This window comes from the organism of the source record quoted next, unplaced genomic scaffold (assembly GCF_019419815.1).
Source record: "Pyrus x bretschneideri cultivar Hongxiangsu unplaced genomic scaffold, Pyrus_bretschneideri_v1 Contig74, whole genome shotgun sequence".
Lineage (NCBI taxonomy): Eukaryota > Viridiplantae > Streptophyta > Magnoliopsida > Rosales > Rosaceae > Pyrus > Pyrus x bretschneideri.
The window spans coordinates 1,697,622-1,719,896 of NW_025999814.1; the positions used below are offsets into that span (position 1 = coordinate 1,697,622).

At 37.0% G+C, this 22,275-nt stretch overlaps 1 pseudogene; it reads left to right on the forward strand.

Annotated features, from left to right (window-relative positions):
- The window catches only part of LOC108867458, a 166,167-nt pseudogene that overhangs the window by 25,027 nt on the left and 118,865 nt on the right, over positions 1-22,275 (forward strand).

The window sequence follows — 22,275 nt, forward strand, 5'->3', positions numbered from 1 at the left end:
GGTTTCAAACCATGGATAATTATTCTCTTCATCCTGGTTTCCCCAATAGGAGCTGTTGGATCTAATTCTGAAATTTCGCGGCATATTGACTTCACCTTGTGAAAGTACTGGGCAATCGTCATGTCGCGTTGTACCATCGATAGCAGCTCATTCTCGAGAAGTTGCAATTTTGTATCGTTCCTCTTCGAAAAGAGTGTAACAAAAGTGTCTCATGCTTCCTTTGGCGTTTTAGCATCCCGAATGTGCTCCAACATTTCTTCTTCTATTGTGGTCTTTAAAGCAAACATTGATTTGCCTGCTTTAATTTTCCACTTCCGCAAGACGCCGTTAGCATCTTCCGCTGCCGGTTGTGTAGCTTCACTACCACCGACAACCTCCCACAAGTCTTGACCTTGAAGGTAAGACTCTATACACGTTGCCCACGTGTTATAGTTTTGATTGTTGAGCTTCTTGATTCCTCCAACAACTTGAAGATCACCCATCGTATCGGCAAGACTTTGACTACACCGAACAAGCTTGAGTGGCTACCGTGCAGAGTAATACACTACTCTCGACACAAAGAAGCTCCCTCTCAAGTTTTGTGATGACCCCAGCAATAATCTCAAGAAATTTTTTCTGATGTGGAAGATCAGTCAAAACTGCAACCACAGAGCATACTCGGAATTTCAAAAGACTTTACAACCAATGCTCTACCAAGAACGATCCCTGACCGACTTGGCTCTAGATACCAATTGTTGAATAAGAAGAGTATCCAAGATAACTCTAATGATCCCAAGAAGAAGAAAATAGAGCACACTCTTAAAGAAAACTCACAAAACAAACTAATTAGCAAAGCTTTTCTTATTTAGCTCTAGGCTTTGTTTTTCCTTGGATGATATACAATGCTTGGGGACTTGGGTATTTATAGCAAACCAAATGAAAGCTACACCACACACTTACTTCACCTACAACATCCACCTACTTCACCTACAACCTCCACTTACTTCACCAACCTTACACACTTACTTCACCTACAACATCCACCTACTTCACCTACAACCTCCACTTACTTCACCAACCTCACACACTTACTTCACCTACAAATGACATTGATTCTCAACAGCTTATGCTGAAAGCGCTTTTATAACCTAGGAGGACTTGTGCTGAGCCTACAATTGCCTTAAAGTATGCTTCAACATAAATAAGTGTGATGTGCAACCGAAATGTGTGTGTGTTGTAATTGCTTGAACATTGACAGTGACGCTATTTCTTGGTGGCAGTGTGGGGTGGATGCACATGCAACTGACAGGGCGCCGCTTCAATCGTCTAAGCCATTCCTATACACTATTGTTTACTGTAATGCGCTTATTTCCGCTTTGTTAGCCAGTAAATTTCTGTTGCCAGACTCCACTTGCAGGCTTATACCCTAACTCATCGGCTAGTATGCGTACCTTTATAGTCATACACTTCCTATCTAACGTTACGTATCTTTTGGTACGAAATAACAGGCCGGGGACAGAACAGATATAAAAGTGAACCTTGGGATGTAAATACAGGAGAAGAGTTTCAGGTGGGTGCAGGACTAGCCGAGGCTTACAGTGTGACCTGGTGTGCTGTGGAGTATTTTGAAGCCAGCGGTGCTATCTTGCACAAAGCTCTTGCAACACCACTCTCCTAACATTCCTCACTTTGGGAGTACTCTCATTCACCACGCCATCTTATGTAACAATGAAATAAGGGTAGAAGTTCTGTTAAATTGCAGTGCAGATGCGGAAGTTCCAATTAAGACAACAAATTCAGAAACTGACTGCCCCGTTCACATGGTGTCACGACTTGGATTAAATAAGATTCTTCAACGATTGATTGGTGCCTGGTGCAATATCAACAATCAACTCTCAGACAGAATCTGGAGAAACTGCACTAATGATCTGTGCCAGATAATAACCCCAGGAATGCCTTAAAAGCCTGGCTTCAGGCGCTGCTGATTTTGGCCTGGTGAATTCTGCTGGTCAGAGTGCAAGCGTAATAGCTGAGTCAGCAAGGTGGGCTCTTGGCTTCCAGCAAGCAATTGTAGAGGTGATTCACTCTGGTGAAATTGCTCAATCAAGTGATACATCAATAGTTTCTCCTCTAATGTTTGTGACTCTAGCAAACAATGTTGAGGCTTTGAAGAAACTGATTGAGCTAGGGGGCAGGCGTTGATCTCAATGAGCAAGATGAAAAGGGATGCTCAGCTGCCATGATAGCTACAGAGGGCGGTTACCTTGAAACTTTCAAATTGCTTATCAACGCTGGGGCTGACATAAACCTGCAGAATAAACGTGGTCAGACAGTAATGGAACTATTCGATACAAATCACAACGGTGAAGAATTTGAAAAGTTGTTGCTCAAGAATGCTGCACCTCAAAAGGTACTTGATAGTCCTGTTGAGTTTTATTGGACTCAACATCAGGCAGTACAACACAACGCCACAGATTTTGTTCTTACATTGATAGGCAGGGGTTCTGATGTGAATGCCTCTGATGCCAATGGATACACTCCGTTGATGTTAGCAGAAAGAGAAGGCAACACTACGCTGTGCAAGCTTTTGACTTCTTTAGGGGAAAAATGCGACATTGTGCAGGACACGAGACAGCACTCTTGCTTGCAAGGAAAAGTGGGATTAAAAATGATGCAGAGAATTTGATATTGGAAGAACTTGCAAGAAGGTGAAGTCAGGTAAAGAAGCACATAAAAATGCGGTAGAGGATCTCCACATCAAAAAAAATGCTGAAAATGGTGGGGGCTGCCGGGATTTTGCAGTGGGGGAAGTCGAGCAAGAGAAATGTGATTTGTAGGAGGGCGGAAGTCGGGGCTAGTGACTCGTTTAGATGGAACCGCCGGAGGAAATTCGACACTGACGAGCCCGGGCTGTTCCATGCGGTAACTACAAAGCAGAAGGAGCTGCATTTTATGTGTGAAGTTGGGATTGAAATGGCTGAGCTGTGGGTGAGAGGGATCAAGCCTTTATATGAAAAACATCAGCAATCCACATAGGGCTCCACAAAGCCAAATCCAAGAAAAACATCAGCCAATTTTCCTTCAAAAATTCACAAACCAACAATCCAAACAAACATCAGCAACATTTTTTAGATGATCAAAAAACACAAAAACAAAAAGAAGGATTGATTAAACAATTATATGAAAATCCAAACGTAAGCTTTCTCGATCTGCATAATTCACCTCCGAGTGGCCTCTCCGTGGTTTACAAAAGTGCGAATGTAATAGATAAAATAAATTTACAAATTTGCAGAGGGTAATGATTAATGCAAAATGACAAAGAGATAGAGGAGATGTCAAAAGACACATGAGGCTTGACAGAAAAAAAATGATAGAAGAGCAATGCTCAATTCTTCATTACCATAAAATTACAATTCCAATTGTCTTTCTTTAACATATCAAACTTCCTCCCTAATATACTAGTATGCCAAAACATCTTCATCAATGCATATACAACTCCCTAAGCCACCAAAGCATATTAAATGACAATTGTTCCACCTAGCCACTTAATTTAAAACACAACTTACAATGCATCAAAATTGCTGCAAATATTAAATCACAGCCTAAGCTACATGAATCTCAAATTAATAATTAACGGAATGACCAAACACCAAAATACGAAAAGCCTTGTTGAATAAACTCCTTATGCATTGCATCAGACTCTCCGGGTGAGAAGGAACTCGTCCACGAGTTCACTAATTTCAAGCCAAGCTCTTTCCAAATCGCCGAGTTTAGAAAACCATGTTGCCTCACTTATCTTTCTTTTCTTCTTCGAACTAACAAAAATATTACTCGCATGGTAGAAACAAAGATTCGTTCTTTCCCAAAATTGTAGTAACCTACGTAAGTTTTGACAAAAGATATAAGGCTTCAAAACCAAGATTAACACTTTCCTTTCATTCAAATAGTTGTTGATGGATCCATAGGTAGAGTCATAACACATGGAATCATAAAACTGAAAGTTAGGAGCATTTTCCTCAACCGTAGGCAAATAAGTAGTATAATTTGTAATGTTTGAAGCATCCAGTGAACTAATATTATATGGAATTAGGTGCGCACTCATTGTTCCATCTCTCCCATGAACCAAGAAGACGTCATTAGAGCCACTAGATGGATTGGCAAAACCTTTTGCTTCGAGATCCCCTTTGAGCAAGACACGAAATTGTGTAGAGAAATTGATTCGCCAACATAAAATATATCAATTGATGAATAATCCATCTTGTTGTGATGAAGAGATTCATCAATGACCTCTTTTTTTTTTTGAACATGTATCTCCATCTTCATGATATTCATCATAGATAGGGGGTAAGGTGCAATCATAAGTATAGCCCAATTCATCATTATCAAAATCATTTTCAAAGATAAGTGGTACTAATGGGGTTACCTTCAAATCTTAAACTTTAGGCATCACCATTTGTTCATTTTGATGAGTATTTGGGTTTACCTCATCAGATTCGCATCCGATGGTGCAAGACATAGCATCCTCAAGCCAACTACCAAACCTTGACATTTGGGTAGCCCACCATTGTTGGTTGTGTTTCCTGCGTTTTGATCCACCATGCTTCCTACGAGCTTCTAGGCATTCAATTCGCAAGGTAAGCAACTCGATTTCTTGTCGCAGCTCTTGAATCTTGTCATCTCTTTTAACTCTCAAATCTTCAGGTTCTTGGTTACCACGCTTTCCTTTACCTCCCATTGCCGCCATTTGGATAAATAGAGCGGAAGCAACCCAAAGAGCGTAGCGAAGCTCTGATACCAAATAATGCAGAACGACAAAGAGATAGAGGAGATGTCAAAAGACACACGAGGCTTGACAGAAAAAATGATAGAAGAGCAATGCTCAATTCTTCATTACCATAAAATTATAATTCCAATTGTCTTTCTTTAATATATCAAACTCCCTCCCTAATATACTAGTGTGCCAAAACATCTTCATCAATGCAGATACAACTCCTTAAGCCACCAAAGCATATTGAATGACAATTGTTCCACCTAACCACTTAATTTAAAACACAACTTACAAATATTAAATCACAGCCTAACATACATGAATCTCAAATTAATAATTAACAGAATGACCAAACACCAAAATACCAAAAGCCCCGTTGAATAAACTCCTTATGCACACCATCAATGATTCCGAACCCAATCATTCAATAACAGCGAGAGAACCGTTTTCGAACTTGAACTTCTTGAATCAGGCATCGCCGCAGTGACCAACCTGAAAATGATGAAGGGATTGCTGCAAATCCTTGTAGAAATCGCTAGAAGTTGCAGACCTTCAAGCGTTCAAAGAAGAAACCATGGAGAACGCGAAGAATAAAAGGGAGGTGAAGGCTTCGAACTCGTGTTCGCGTTCGCCATTCATGGAAATTTGGGAGAGGATTTGGTAGAACAATCTTTTTTAGTGCAGAGGATGTTGCAGAGTTATCTGTTCGCCGGAATTTGGAAATGGTGGTGGTGGGATGGGAGCGTGGCTTTTCTTTTCTGGGTTTGAATTGCAGCAGTCTGGAGATGGAGATGGCAGAGTCGAGGGTGATAACAGAGAGACTTGACAGTGTTAAGTTGGGTTAAGTGAGTGGACAAGTGTGACAAGATTGGAGAGGGCACATTATTTTTATTCTTATTAGAAAAGGGGTACAAATGTGTAACACATTATTTTTTGATAAGATGAAAGACCATTTAAGTATGAGTGAATTTTGATATATGGTGATTTTTATTTATAGAACGATATTTTATTTTATTTTTAAGTAAGGGGTTAATCTATAGTAACACAAATATTCAATAAATATATTAAAAACAAAATTACACACTTGACCAAATAAATATAGCAGCTCATACATAGAGATCAAAAATATTAAAATTCCATGCCACCGAAAAAATATAACTAGTCTTACATGGAGACATCCAAATATTAAAGTTATACACCATTGAATAAATATAACGAGTCTTGCATGGAGAGATACAAATATAAAAAAGTAGCTAGTAGGAAAAGACGACTATTGTTCTAATACATTCAAAACAAGAGGAATGGATAGACATTTTGCGGAGAACTAGCTCTGGCTCCATCTTTCTACTGATCTGAAAATAACATTGGAAGAGAAAATAATTAAAAATAATTATTAATAAGATACTCATACGAAAAACAAAAGAAAGAAGTGACTAAAAAACATTGATTTAGAGTTTGATTAATTTTTTGTTGCCAATTGTAGCATTTGTAATTTTTTCAGTGTATTTTGTATTTGAGCAACATCAACCGCTCCTATATTATATATACGCAAATCATAGTAAAATATGGAACACGTGTGGTGTACAAGTATTATTTGGGCTTTTTTTTTTTTTGAAATTTGTATACAGTATAATATTTGTATAGATAATTTTGGGGCCAGAGATATACTCTAAAAAAGATGAACACGAATTAATTAAAATTATTTTCCTATAAAATAATTATAAGAAGAAAGCATAAATCACTTAGGTTTTAAATTTGGGTCAAAACTGAAAATTTAGGTTTTAAAATAAGAAAAACTAACGAAAAAAGCTTGAAAACTTTGAGTTTTAACGAAAAATGACAAAAAGGTGTTGTAATGAATAGTACCATGATTGATTTTTTAGAGTAAAAATGTGGTTTTTCATTAAAGTGAACAGTACCAGGAGTATTTCATTAAAACTCTCAAAATATAATCCAATCCTTGTTGGGTCTAAAATAAATTTTGGTTGAAACCTAAAATTTGAGTAATTTTAAAATTTTAAATACAATAAATCCAACAACTGAGATCGAAAACGATTAAATGTAATGGTACAAAAAAATTTCCAACTACTAAAACAATTAAAAAAAATTAAATCAAAATTCACCCAAAAACTGTATAATACATGTTTCATAGAGTCCGTTTGGTGAATTTTTAACTTTTCTCGGAATCGAATTATTTGTAGGCTAAAATTTTTAAAAAAAATTATGATAATCTACATAAATTTTATTTTGAAAAAATTACCAAAAAACAAAAAGTCTAAATTCATTTTTTAATAATGTCGGGCAAAAATTTTAACCCAGAACCAATAAAAAAAAAACTGTTTCTACGTTAAAATCTAAATTTTCGGGCCACTCAGTACTACAGTCTGGTGGTATTCCTCTTCACTTGGAAGTGAGAGGTCTTAGGTTCGAATCTCGTGGATGGCGAATTCGATACCAAATTAGACTGCTCATTGTATGGTTTAGCCGAAATTCCCCTTCCCTTAGTGTAAAATATCGATGTACTAAAACAAAATCTAAATTTTCAAAGTTAAAAATGTTAAATTTTAACCCAAGAGTATGTGATGATTCTTCCGGAAAAAGGTTAACATGTCCCACACACATAAATTAAGAAATGGTAATTTTGAAAAAAAAAAAAAAAGCAAAAAAGTATGAAGAGACTTTAAATACCCAAATTTTAGTAGCTTCCTCTGATATAGTTCCAAAACAGAACGCAGATATCAGCTATGACATGTATCGCCCGATCCCAGTTGTCAGATATGGCACGAATAATCCGGTCCCAGATGTCAGAAATGACATGGATCGCGTTATCCCAGACATTTCGAAATCTTAGGGTAAGCAACAATAAGACCGCCAGAAGAGGATTGAAGGAATAAAGCATTGGATTGTAAAACTGGGGTGCAAGAATGCCACGCAGGGCGAGCCAGCAGGTAGCCCACACTAAGCCAAGCCCTAACCAAATAACGAAGCGGTATATAAGTTGGGCGGAGAGGACAAAAAGTCCAAACCAAACAACAGACAGTGCTGCTGTGGTCACGACAGAGAAAATGTAGAAAGAGGGAAAGCATGGGCAGTTATTCAGTTTGCACTCGTAGCTAGCCGCATCGGTAGAGGGAGGTTTGACAAAGTAGGTCGGATCCACCCCGAGCGGAAACAGAATGGTAGCTAAGGCCAAGAGGATGGTCAGAGACAGCTGTGGTTGCGGATATGGATGCGGATTTGGAGGGGAGTTTTGGTTTTCATCGTCCGCCATAGTGGTGGTCAAAAGAGGCAGCTGGGAGAAGAAGGGGAGAAATAAGAAATGAGAGTTCAGGTGGCGGTGAGGATGTGTTGAGTGGTGTTGTTGGGGGCGGGAGGGTGTTTGCGGTTTTATATCATCCTTTCTCCTTTTCTTCCTTCTGTTTGTGGTCAAGACAAGAGGAGACAGGATATAAGAGGGCTTTTTTTTTTTGCGAGTGTGTAGACAAAAAATATATCTAAGAGGGCCCCTGAAAGCGCTTATATCACGTCATCCTTCATCTTCTTTTAAATCGATAATTTGGGTGCTACTTCTGTGATAGAAGTCATGGTGCTACTAACTTGCTTTTGTAAATTAGGCCCTACTTTGTCATTTTGAATGCTGGTACAGTACCATCTTTTACTGCTTAATCTACTACAAGCATTCTAAGTATGTTATTGGTGCTTGTTTTCTTGTGCCAGACGGGGGAAAGCAAACATGTCGCACTTAAGTATTGGAGGTAACAGAGTAATTAGAGGAGGAAGTGAAATTGTGGATGGTTCAGTGGATGATGGCAAACTAAAGGAAGCATGGAAGCTATACAAGAAAGAGAATTTGGACATGAGGAAGAACCAACCAAACACTAGGTCGAGGGTTTCTTCCTGAGAAATGTTTGTTTGCCTCTTAGCTTCTATTTTGTTAGGTCAATAAAGTTGCATGATTTTTAGCTAGTCCACTAAGATGATTGAGGAAAAGTTGGAGATGCCTTACCTCAGTACTAATTTTTCAGTGAAGGTGTTGCAGGAAGCGTTCCAGTTTTCACCACTGTAATTTCTCGTGAGGCATATGCAAACATGTATGGCCCTACTACTTGGGATAAAATTGGCCTTGGTGATACCAACTTGTTTGCTGAAATTGAAAAGGATTTTATTGCTTATGGGATGAATAGGTATTTGGAGGTGGTAAAGTAATTAGAGAAGGATTGGGCCAGTCATCTGGGAACGCCCAGCTGATTGGATACGGTTATAACTAATGCTGTGATCATTGATTATAACGGGATATATAAGGCAGATATTGGTATCATTAACATTTTTGCCCTTGGAAAGTCAGGCAATCCAGATGTTATGAATGGCGTAAATATGATCAATGAGGTAAATATCATCTCACATTTTAGCAGGTCGTTCTGGAAGAAAATTTCTAGGAAGTGGATAAAAATGTGCTTATGCCTTGTACTTTATCACTTAGGTGAACACTGAGGTCATTCCGGGGAAAGGAATGATTGTGACTGCAGGAGCAATAGACTGTCACGTGCACTTCTGCCCCAAGTTAGCATATGAAGCCTTATTCTTTATCACTTAGGTGAACACTGAGGTCATTCCGGGGAAAGGAATGGTTGTGACTGCAGGAGCAATAGACTGTCACGTGCACTTCTGCCCCAAGTTAGCATATGAAGCAATATCGAGCGGTGAGCTATATTATTGGAGTACTTATGCTTGAAAGTGCTTGTGATGAATATAGTGACACATTTTGATGAGTAGTGAAATACATGTATCTGGTGTGCAAGATTATTGATAACAGAACTTAAGAGATGCTTAGAGCTGGTTTGATATTGTTGTGCTTTGAAAAAAAGCTGCTTCTGCTGTGCTATGAGAATAAGCAGCTGTGAAATAAAGCAGCAGAGTGTTATTGGTAAATTTTTTTGTAAAAGTGCTTTTGATTAAAAAAAAATAGTATTATAGTGTTTGGTAAACTTTTATGTAAAACAGATGTGAAAAAAAAACTGGTTTTTCAAAGCTAGGTTTTGCAGCTTCTTGTTTTTGGCTTTTTTTCACCCAAAACTGTGAAAAAAAGCTGATGCTGAATGTTTACCAAACACAAAAACAACTCCCAACTTTTTTTTATAATAGCTTTTTTCAGAATCACCTCAGTACCAAACCAGGCCTTAGTCATCTTGTTGACTTGCCTCAAAGACATGCTTAGTCATCTGGTGTGCAACATTATAGTGACACATTTTGATGATTAGTGAAATACATGTATCTGGTGTTATGTATTAGATATGCAGAACATGATACCAGCAAGTGGCATATTAAACCAGTCGTTTTAAAAAAAAAAAAATTTAGAACACCATAAAATATTTTTATTAAGATTTTCCTATATTAACTCAAGGTTTGTTGCATTTCCATATTGTTTCATCTGAATGGAATATTTATTTCCTGGTTAATTCAATTTGCATTTGTTTTCTCCCCTTCTCCCCTCGTACCACGGAGGTTTCCTTATAATGAAAATTTTTCATTTCTTTCATCTGCCTATTCCTGCTTATATGTACTCATGAATGAACTTTGTGTTTTCTAAAATTTTTGCGGACATGGAACAAGCATTCAAGGGGTCCATTTTCCGAAACTTCTACATAATGTGTAGGTATCACAGCCTTAGTGGGAGGTGGAAGAGGACCTGCTACTGGGACTTGTGCAACAACTTGTACACCAGCCCCATTACAAACGAAGTTAATGCTGCAAGCAACCGACGACCTGCCTTCAAATTTTGGCTTTACGGGAGGTATGCTTAAACTGTTGTGTGTACTTAAACGATCTTCCTTCTTCCCTACTCTATGCCCACATTCAACCTGTTACTACCATTTTACACAAATGTGAAGTGATGGCTAAAGCTGTTTCCTTTTACATATTTCTTCATTTTTCATTAATATCCTTGGCTTACCTTAGGGGAACACTGCCAAACCTGAAGGTCTACATGATATAGTAAGGGCTGGGGTAATGGGACTGAAACTGCATAAGGACTGCGGAAGCACTCCTGCTGCAATCAGCAATCGTTTGGCTGTTGGATATCACTCTGACATCCAGGTGCTATATTCTTTATTTTTACGTTAGACTTTAATGGCTGTTTTTGGTGGTATTCTTTACGAGCTTCACATTGTCAAATATCAATCCTGATCTTGATAGCTTAACATTCATACAGACACCTTTACTGAGTCTGGAATTGTAGAGCTTACAATTGCTGCATTTAAAGGAAGAACTATCCATACTTACCGCAGGCATAAATCACATTCTTGGTCAATTTGATAAGTCAGCAATTTTTTGTTCAGTCTTCTACAAGTTCATGACCTCTACTTTGTACACAGAGAAGAGGCAAAAAAAATTTCGGGAGCTAAGGTATCACACCGCCTACAGTTCGAGTTCCTGCATACTTTAATATTTTTCATTTTCGTACCTATATTTTTGTCTGCCAGTCTTGATGACTTTTCAGTATGATTATACTGCTCTGTGTATATTTTAGTTAGAAACATACCCAATATCATTGAAGAAAAGGAGGCATAATACAATCAAGTCCATCACAAACTCCAAATTTAGGAGGGTTCAACAAAGGAGATACACAAGAAATTGTTTAATAAGCAAATATATTATTCTTACCATATATTTATACTATCTGAGTTCAAATTTTTTGTACTCGAATAGATGTGGCATCTCTGTGATTTCAATAGTTTTGTGACATATGTTCACCCATTTGACTTTGTTAAATTGTTGTTATCTCCTTCAGTTTGTTAAAAAAAAAAAAAAAAAAAAAAAAAAAAGGTCCCAAGCGTCCAAAACGTGAGTGCTCCCCGCGCGTCACTCTCTATCCTTGGATCAGGAACACCAACAACAAAGGTGGATGCGAAACAGAAAGCAAAGATCTTTACCACAACAACTCGTACATTATATATACGCACATAGTAAAATATGGAACACATGTGGTGTACAGGTAATATTACATATCTCATTACTTGTATAGTGACACGTGGTGTACCATTCCGCATGCCGGATATACTGAAAAATCTCTCGTCAATTGAAGATGAATTTTGTGACATGTGGGACTCCCAGTTTTCTCTACCTTTTTCCGTTGCTCAATGCTTCACCGCAAAAAAAATATGGAAACTTTAACGAAAAATTTTCGATACTATTTACTTTAACGAAAAAGCCTCCCTTCCAAATCGCCCACTACCTCATTCTCCCTTCGCGGAATCAGATTCCCCCAAATCCTTCCAACCCAACAGTCAAAATTTGCAATCTTTCCTCCAAGAATTAGCGGTAAGCATTCATTTCCCATTTCGAATTTTGATCTTAGGTCAAATTTTGAACCATTAGTTATTGTCATTGCTTAATGTAGTTATAATTTAAAGTTTGATTTTTTTCAGTTTTGTTATTTCCTGTGCAGGACAGCTTTGATCTTCCAGATGACTACTTTCCGCAGCTTCCGAATGATCTCTGTCTCGATGTGAGTACTTTTTTTTTTCAATCTATATATTAGTTACCTAGTTGTTGAATTTGATAAAGAATGTGATTATTTAGATAACAGAGTTATCTCAATAAGGCACAAAAGATAGGTTCATGTAGAATACATTACATAGCAAAAGTTGGGGATTAAGCTATTTGCGTTATTTGATTATATTGTGGGTTTTGGTTAGAAAATTGTTGAACCTTGTGATGTTTGTGTGATCATATGATTTTGTTGTTGGGTGGTTCTTTCAAATAAGTTTTAGCTATGTTATTCTGTACTTGTTTGGAATTTGATGGTGTTTGTGTGACTGTTGCAGGTGATTACCAAAAAATCTCTTTTGAGTGCATGGGTAGGGAATAGTCCTTTCTTATTTGCTTTATATCCTCACTAATTTATCACACGTAATGGTTCAATTGAGTTTTGTTTTTTGCAGAAGGTGGCTTTGTGCAGACTGATGGACTTTGTATTGTTTAGGGAGCAACATGCTAGGACATTACTTATTTCTAAGTTTTATCCAGTTTATAACATGGTGGAATAAATATTGGATGCCTGATGAGCAAAAGAAACAGAGGTATATATGTCTTCTTATTAACCAGGACTCGATGACGCTTGCTTCCATGTTGCCTGGTCTTTGTGCTCTATCTTTCTACGATTTTGTTGATTGGTCATTGTGTGAATTTAGATATGAATTTGCGTTTTTAAGTTATTAAAACATTACAATAAATGGTAGGATTAAAGCAAGTATGGTTCTTCAAGACTCCTGCAAAGTGGGGAAATAACACTGCATTCTTACGAAAATGGTTGACTGAAAATTAACATAAATGGACGTCGCATAACTCTTTAGACATGATAAGCCTATTGTAGGAGTATGCAAGTCCAGAAAACTAATGTAGACATGAAAAGTTAACTTATGCAGATGATTGTTTGATGGGAGAAACATAAACACACATAAATGAAGCGTGCAAGATTGAGGAAACTATAGATTTATAACTACGTGATGATAAAGTAGTACCCTTAGAGCAAATTAAATGAAATTGAAAGAAAGAAGCACTATGTGAACACTTGACATAAAAGTGATAATGGTGGCTGGGGTGTTATATTGCATATACCTTTCTGTTTTGATTGAAATGGTTCTTCAACCATTTCAAGAAAATGTTCTATACATGCATAGGTACTCATTTCTCTACGCTTTTCGAAGATCTTATAAATCTTTTCCTATATTTATGCTTATTGTTTCTCTCAGTTTACAATTCAGCAGAAGGTGTATATTTCCGTCAACCTTTATTCATACTTGCATGCCCAGAATTGTGGAAGAAGAGTTCGCAGGGGAGACTGAGCAATTCAATAAGTCTACTTACTTCCCACTTCCCATACGTCGCTCTTAACATCAATTAGTTTTAATTATTGATGACCAATTGAAATTTATTTTCCATGATGGTACACTTGTATTCATAGATCAATACATGTTTGTTTTCCACATATCTTATTAAATGCATTTGGAGAAAGTATTCAATTTTTTTTAGCAATCAAGAAAATTTCTCCCTCCTCAGCAACTACACTTTCGTTCCTTCATCTTTACTAAATGTCGAGATTTATGTTAACAATCTCTTTTTCTTTTTCTTTTTCTTTTTCTTTTTCTTTTTTTCAATTTTTGACAGAGAAACATACATGTGAGGGGAAAAAAATCTGAACTGTCGACAAGAGAGTTCGAAGATGTTGATTAGGATATATGTGCAAATATAATTGTAAATATGATTGTACATATATGTGTAGTGTTAAACATCGTTGTAAATATGTGTAACTAGAGTAATCAACCCGCTGCATGGCACGGCCACTTTTGCTTGTTTACTCTAAAAAAGATAAACGTGAATTAGTTAAAATGATTTTTCTATAAAATAACTATAAGGAAAAAGCATAAATCACTTAGGTTTTAAACTAACTCTTGGGTTAAAACCTAAATTTAGGTTTCAAACTAACCTGATTATTTTTCTAATGGTTGGGTTTAATTAAGTTTTGGGTTACAAACCAAAATTTGGGTATTTTTAAAATTTTAAATACAATAAATCCAATAGCTGAAGTAGGATATGGTCAAATCTAACCATAAAAAAGATATAATGGCTCAAAATTAATTTAACGGCTAAAACATTAAGAATCTATAATATATGTTTCACAAGCTCTGTTTAGTGAATTTTTAACTTTTCTTGAAATCTAAATATTTTTAGGTTAAAATGTTTATAAAAATAAATTATGATAATCTACATAATTTTTATTTTGAAAAAAAAGTCACCGTAAAAAAATTAATCTAAATTCGTTATTTAATAATATCGGACTAAAATTTTAACCCAAAATTATTGAACCACAAAAGTTATTTCTGAGTTAAAAATTTTAACTTTTAACAAAAGAGTAAACAAGCCAACACTACAATATATTAACCAGGGCAAACAAGCCAACACTACAAAGAAAGTCCACGACAGGACTAACAGAGGAGAGAAAAATCAACCACTCCTCAAAATACAAGGGGTGAAAATGGATTACAAGGACAAAGACGATGCAACAAAGCAAAACCCTCTCCCATAAACACCCACCAAAAAACACTATATAGAGGGAGGGCATGGCAAACCATCTTTGTCAAAGATATGCACCAGCGAAGATGGGGGTCTGTTCACCCAAGTACCAATGCTCATCTCTGCAAGACTAGGCGACGTCATAAAATCAGTCGCCATATTTGCTGATCCAGGAACCTAAGACCAGCGGCACAAGTTGAAAGACTCTGCATATTCCTGATTTTTTTCTAAGAGCAGGTAAGGCTTCCCAACTTTCATTTTCAATGGAGCATTGCAGACATGACAGTTTCCTTTGAGTCAGATTCTATCCCAACATCATTAATACCCAGCCGCTTTGCCATCATACACCCTTCAATTACAGCTATGGTTTCGGCAACAGAGACTTTTGGAGCTTTAAGAGGAGATTTTCTTGCTGCCACAAACTTTCCACTAGCATCCCTTATCACAATACCAACATAACCAAGTTTAGTACTTGAATTCCAACTTGCATCAACATTTATTTTGAAAAAAAGTTGCTCAGGGGGATACCAACTATTTTGCTGCATCGAAGACGTTGAAGAGTTTTGTTGGTGATGGTTTTCATCTTGATTTCGTTTAGTAGCCTCTCTATAGCATCCATAAGCACAAGAGATTGCATGAATAACCTGCATAGGAGATATGTTTATGATTGAAAATTATATTACATCTTGCCTTCCAAATATGCCAACAAGTGAAAGCAACTTGGGCCATAGTGGTCGCTTTTTCCCGTTTATTCCCCATTTCTGTATTAATCAACGTATTTAACCATTCACTAAAAGTAGTGATTGCACTCTTATTCACCTTATAATTCAGTTGACCTCCAAACCAAATCCGATCCACCCATGGACACAGGAGGATCATGTGTTCTACAGATTCCTCATGTTCCTTGCAGATGGGGCAAATTGGAGAGTTTGAAAGGTGTTTTTTAAATACCCGAACGTTAGTAGTTTCCTGTGATATAGTTCCAAATCAAGGGTGATATAGTTCCAAATCTTAAAGCATAGAAACTTCTTGGAAGCAGACTCATATTGAGTTCAAATCTTCTACACCAAAATTCATCAAGCTAAAAGCAAACACTTTTTCTTTGTTAAAAATAAAAAATTTAAATTAAAAAAAAAAAAAAAAAAAAAAAAAAAAAAGCACTTCTGATAAGTAGACTCAAATTATGGCGGCATCCGATTTCACATTTTCGAACAGGTGTCCAAATCCCATCAAAATTTGTCTCAATTCTAATCATTTTATTTTCTCCGCACCTTAAACCTTTTCGCTTTGAGGCTATGTGGTTGTATCACGGCAATTTCAATGATTTTGTAGAGAGTATTTGAAGATGCTTTTGCGAAGAGTATTTGGAGGTGTTGGTGGCTCTGCTTTTGATAAAACTTGCGCTCTCGTTGAACCACTAAAAAAGTGGACCATCCAAGTTTTTGGTCATCTCAAACAGAAGAAGAATAGGCTGTTAGCTTGAAAATCTCTGGAATTCAGAAAGCTTTATGCCATGGCCTAAATGCTTTTCTTTCGGATTTGGAGGAGGAGCTGGTTTCTGAGTATAATAAAGTTTTACATCAAGAGTCTTTTTTTGGCATCAAAAGTCTCGGTTAAAATGGCTTCAAGATGGTGATCGTAATACTAAATTCTTCCATCTTACGACTATTACAAGGAGGAGGAGAAACAAAATTGAGGGACTGTTTAATATTCAAGGTGAGTGGATTGTGGAGCCAGCTATACTTCAAAAATATTGCTCTGGATTATTTTCAAACTCTTTTCTCTCATGGGAAAAGCTCTAGGCAAATGTCTTCCCTCCCTAATATGTTTTCTAGTGTAAATTCCACTGACCTTGCTGCTCTTAATAAAGAGGTGGATGTAAGTGAGGTTAAAAACAGTCTTTTTGATATTGGAGGTGTTAAGGCTCCAGGTTATGATGGGTTTCCTGCTTGTTTATACCAAAATCAGTGGAGTAGATGTGCTAGTGATATTTTCGATTTGGTGAGGACTGCTTTTCATTCAATGAGTTTGACTTAGGGACAAAATTGAGAATCCCCAAAAAATGTTGAATTTTCGGCCTATGAGCCTTTGTTTTTTACAGAGTTATCTCGAAGATTATTGTTGCTAGACTTGGGCCTCTTTTGCCTAATCTAGTACTGGTTTGGTAATGAGATGCTTTTATAAAAAATGGGTATAAAAAAAAAGCTGAGCTAAAAAAAATATTTGGTAAATACTTAAAAACAGCTTATTTTCATAGTTTTGAGTAAAAACAAAATTGAAAACGTGAATTAGCAAAAATGAGCTTATTCTCACAGCACAGCAGAATCAGTTTTTTTTTTCAAAACATAGTAATACCAAACCAGCCCCTAATCAGCCCAAATCAAGCTAGCTATGGTATTAGGCAAGGGGATCATCTTTCTGCTTATTTGTTTGTTCTATGTATTGAGAAGCTCTCGCATGTCATTACTAATGTTGCGAATAGGGGAAGATGGAAACATGTGAAAGCCTCTGAATCTGGACCTGGGGGTTTCTCATTTGTTTTTTGCGGATGATTTAATGTTGTTTGCTAATGCTACTCCTAGAGCAGCTAAGAGTTATCAAAGGTTGTCTTGAAAGTTTTTGCAAAGCCACTGGTCTAGCTGTCAACTTTGATATATCTAAGGGGTGCGTCGAAGGTAAGCTCGTTAAATTTTTCCCAGAAGGTCCCCTTATGTATGTTGTGAAAGTTAATAGCATGCGTTGTGTTCTGAGAATCTGAAAAATACTCAAATATCATATGTCGAACTAAATGCGCACGGATTTGCACACATACATTACCACACATATGGTTAAAGTTGACTAAAATATTAGAAAGATATATGTGGACCTCTGCACTTTCCACGAGGCCCTTGAAGTATGAATATGTCGTTTGAGATGATTATTGTTGAGTATGCCTCCTTTTGTAGCAAGAGTACGGAGAAGAAGAGGAAGCATGAATATTTGGACCTTCCTGATGGTTCTGGCTGGGATGATCATATCCGGTTGCTGCAGATATATGATTGCTGGCATCAAACTGACTATGACATTGATTGGTGCAAGGATTATCAGTTGTAGGTACCTTTTTAATATTCTGTATATTCAGGGCATTGGCGACACGATTCTAGTATTTGCTTGTTATGTTTCTGGAACTCATTGATTGTAGGTGAGGAGGATGACGTTTGTCAAGGCGAGAATTGACACACAAATTATTTCAGGTGTATCCATCCTCTTTGCTAAAACCAGATGATGAAGTGACTATGTACTTGATAGTCCTGTTGACACGATTCTAGGATACACAAGAAATCGTTTGATAAGCAAAAATGCTATTTTTACTTTGTATTTGTACCATTTGAGTTCAAATTTTCTGCACCCTGCCTCTCCATGGCTTTAATAGTTTTGTGAAATCTGTGCACCCATTTAACAGTGTTAAATTGTTGTTATCTCCTTCACTTTGTAAATAAATTAAAAATAAAAATAAAATTCCCAAGCGTCCAAAACGTGAGTGCTCCTCGAGCGTCACTCTCTCTCCTTGGATCAGGAACACCAACAACAACAATGGCGGATGCGAACCAAAAACCAAAGATCTTTACCACATTGGGCTTCGCAAAGTCAAATCCAAGAACAACTCCAGCCAATTTTCCTTCAAAAAATCACAAACCACCAATCCAAACAAACATCAGCAACATTTTTCAGATGATTAAAAAAAAAAAAAAGATTAAATAATTATTTGAAAATCCAAACGGGAGCTTTCTCGATCGAATTGCATAATTCACAGCACCTCATCCTGGGGTTCAGGCAACGGAGGGGGCTGAGCCTTCATTTGGCGGTTACCTGGCTGTTGAAACAACTCCTAGTGGCCTCTCCGTGGTTTACAAGAGTGCGAATGTAATAGATAAAATATATTTACAAATTTCCAGAGGATAATGATTCCGAACCCAATCATTCAATCACAAATAAACAAATTTACAAGATTGGAAACAAAATCGATGAAATTGATTCAGCGAGTGCACCGTTTTCGAACCTCAACTTCTTGAATCAGGCATCGCGGCGGTGTCAACCTGAAAATGATGATGGGATTGCTGCAAAATCTTGTAGAAACCGCTTGCATTGCAGACATTCGAGCGTTCAAAGAAGAAACCATGGAGAACGCGAAGAATAAAAGGGAAGTCAAGACTTCGAACTCGCGTTCGCCATCGGTTTCATGGGAATTTGGGAGAGGATTTAGTAGAACAATCCTTTGTTAGTGCAGAGGATTTTGCAGAGTTATCTGTTCGCCGGAATTTGGAGATGGTGGTGGTGGAATGGGAGCGTGGCGTTTCTTTTCTGGGTTTGAATTGCGGCGGTTTGGAGATGGAGATGGCATCGTCGAGGTGATAACAGAGAGAATTGACAGTGTTAAGTTGGAGAAATTTTTAGTTGTGATGGAACACGGATGGTACACCATGTGTTTTTATGTAAGTGATGAAAAATTTTAATTTTTAAATTTTAAGACACATATGCCACTATTTATACGAGGACAAATAGTATACCACCTTGCGTGACGGTTACACTGAAAAATCTTTAGTTAAGTTGGGTTAAGTGAGTGGACAAGTGTTACAGGATTGGAGGGGCACATTCTTTTTTAGCCGAATAAGATTAGAATTACTTTAATGGCATGTTTACATAGTCGTAATGAAAATATGAGGAATTGAATTGAAGATGAATTGAATTGAGAAGGAGTTGGAATGAGGAAAAGTTAGAATCGGATTCCTGTTGAAACTGTTTATTTAAATGTTTTGGATTTAGAATAGAAATGATACTAATTTCATAAAATTGTTTACTAATTCAATAGAATCGAAATATAAACTAATATGATTACTAAAATGTCATTGTCCCAAATCAAATATTTTATCTACTTTTTTTAATAAAATTTGATATAATATGTAATAGTAAGAAAAAAAAAATTAATTGCTTTTTTATTTCATAGGCACACTAAAATGCTTTTGTTTAAATTTTTTTTTTATAAATTTAAGTATTTACTTTAATATTTAAATTTTCTCGCTTAAATTGTAGTTTCTTCTCTTCAGCATCTGCATGGAGTTGTGCATAATGTGAATGAGCATGAAGTTGTACATAATGTGAATGAAGGCATAATAGGAAGAAAAATTGCATTCTTGATTCTCTCACCCGCATAGAATTCAAATACCTCATTTATCCAAGGATTCACACTACTCCAATTTTAGGAATTGCATTTCTTGTTTCGGGTGGGGTCCACCACACTATTGATTCCCTAGTATTTAGTTAAACATCGGAGTAATCTATAATCAGAATTCAATTCCCTTTTTTTATTCCCATTACCCTTACGTAAACAAACCCTAAGAGAGATAGATTTACTTGCGTTGGTCGACTTTATTTTTAGGGTAAATCTCAATTTACCACCTCAAGTTTCGTGGTTTTCAACATTTAGTACATGAAGTTTTTTTCGTCCCAAAATCATACCTAAAATGTTAATTTTGGGACAGTCTCGTACATCCATTAGTCTGGCTGTTAAGTCTTCCGTTAACTGATGATGTGGCGCCCATGTGGACAATGACTGGGTGCCACATGTCATTAAGGGTTCCACGTGGAAATTAAAATTAAAAAAAATAATTATTTAAAGAAAAGTTCAAAAAAAAAACCCTCATCTTCCCCATAATCCTCACCCGTGCCCACCCTCCCACCACCTGATTTGCCTTTCTAGACCAATCCATTTTCGTCCTCAACCCTAAAAATGGGTAAGTCGACGTAGTCCTAGCGGTCAACATCCTCTAGAAGCTTGAAAGGTAGGACCTTATTGTCCACCTCCACCTCCACGTCGAACTCGTACGCCACTGAATGCCCCACCTGCGCGTCCCTCAAATCGAACCCCGACACCTTCAGATTCTTCGCTTGAAACCCTAATCCCTTCACAATCGCCTCCTTCAAATCCTGCAAATCAACCAACCAAATCTTAATCAATCAATCCGAATCCAAAAATTCAAATTGTAGAGAGAGAAAAAGAGAGGGGGCGTACGGAGATGGCTTTAGGGGTGGCATAGGGAGGGCGGAGCTCTAGCACGGAAATCAGAGAAAGAGAGGACGAGACTGTGAAATTCGGGTTGTTGGGGTTCTGCAGGCTAGCGCCGTGGACGAATTCGTAGACGAGGAATGTATGGTCGGTGGAGACGCACGTGCCGAGGAGCTTGATGATGGAGGTATGGTGGCTGTAGCAAAGGGTGGAGCGTTGGTTTTTTAGTTCGGCGGCGGAGAGCTTGACGCGGAACTTGCATTGGAAAATGACGGCGTCTTTTCCAGGGAGTTTGCAACGCTAGGAGGCGGTGAAGGTGGAAGGCTGTTCGAAGGAGGAGGAGGTGGCGGAAGTTGGGTGGGTGGATTGAGCGGATTGTTGGATGCGTGGGGTGCGGCGAGGGGTGAAGACTGGATGGGCGGCGTCGACTAACATTTTGGATTTGCACGTTTGGGTGGAGGCCGAGAAGGGAGGGAGGGTCCGGGTTGAGGAAGAAGACACTTATTTTTTGTTTTTTGTTTTTTTTAAATGTTTAATTTTTAATATCCACGTGGGACCCTTATTGACACGTGGCGCCCGGTCATTGTCCATGTGGGCGCCACATCATTAGTTAACAGAAAATTTAACAGCCAGACTAACAAATGTATGAGACTATCCTAATTAATTAACACTTTCGGTATCACTCTGGGATGAAAAAAAATTTCATGTAGTAAATGTTGAAAACCACAAAATTTAAAGATAGTAAACTGAGATTTTTATTAAAAATTGGTATAAATTATAGTACAAATATGTAACACATTATTCTTTAATAAGACATAAGGCCGTTTAAATATGAGCAGATTATGATATATGATGATTTTTTTTATATAACGATATATATTTAATGAGAAGGGATAATTTAATGAACACAAATATTCAATAAACATTATACTTGCACAAATATTAAAATCAAATTTCATACTTGACCAAATAAGCATAGCAACTCATACATAGAGTTCAAAAATATTAAAATTACAAGCCATTTAATAAATATAACAAGTCTTACATGTAGAGATCCAAAATATTAAAATTACATGCCCTGAATAAATATGACAAGTCTTGCATGGAGAGATACGAATATAAAAACGTAACTAGTAGGAAAAGATGACTGTTGTTCTAATACATTCAAAAGAAGAGGAATGGACCAGGCATTTTGCTGATAACTAGCTCTCTCTCTCTCTCTCTCTCCCATCATTCTACTGATCTGAAAATAACAATGGAAGTGAAAATAATTAAAAATAATTATTAATAAGATACTCAGACAAAAAACAAAAGAAATAAGCAACTTAATAAACATTGGTTTAGTTGTAGTTTGCCTAATTTTTTGTTGCCAATTGTCACATTTGTAATTTTTCAATGTATTTTGTATTTGAGC